General features: G+C 37.1%; 1 protein-coding gene across 3 annotated transcripts in view; it reads right to left on the reverse strand.

Moving 5' to 3' along the window:
• The window catches only part of PBX3 (pre-B-cell leukemia homeobox 3), a 242,387-nt gene that overhangs the window by 108,405 nt on the left and 133,462 nt on the right, over positions 1–520 (reverse strand). The window lies entirely within an intron of this gene.

The following is a 520-nucleotide window of genomic DNA, read 5'->3' on the forward strand; positions in this document are numbered from 1 at the left end:
AACTCTGCTGCATATGCCTTATCCTCTTTTTCAAATCCAATGTTATTTATTTGCGCTTCTTCTCTCTTTTCCTTCTTTCCTTTCTTTTGTCTGTATTTGATCAATCTTTACCAGAGGTTTGTCAATTTCATGAATTTTCAAAGCATAAACTTTGGCTTTGTTGCTTTCCACTTTATCTTTGTTATCTATCTCTTTAATTTGTTTTCAAATTTTTATTATTTCCCTTTTTTCTATTTTCTTTGGGTTTATCCAGCTGTTCTTTTAAGTTTGTAATTCTTTTTTTTTTTTTTTTTTTTGAGACAGAGTCTCACTCTGTTGCCCAGGCTAGAGTGCCGTGGCGTCAGACTAGCTCACAGCAACTTCAAACCCCTGGGCTCAGGCGAGCCTTCTGCCTCAGCCTCCTAAGTAGCTGGGATTTACAGGCATGAGCCACCATGCCCGTCTAATTGTTTTTTCTATATATATTTATAGTTGTCCAGCTAATTGCTTTCTATTTTGAGTAGAGACGGGGTCTCGCTCT

The sequence above is a fragment of the Propithecus coquereli genome, unplaced genomic scaffold, assembly GCF_000956105.1.
Source record: "Propithecus coquereli isolate 6110/MARCELLA unplaced genomic scaffold, Pcoq_1.0 Scaffold142, whole genome shotgun sequence".
In the NCBI taxonomy this organism is placed as follows: domain Eukaryota; kingdom Metazoa; phylum Chordata; class Mammalia; order Primates; family Indriidae; genus Propithecus; species Propithecus coquereli.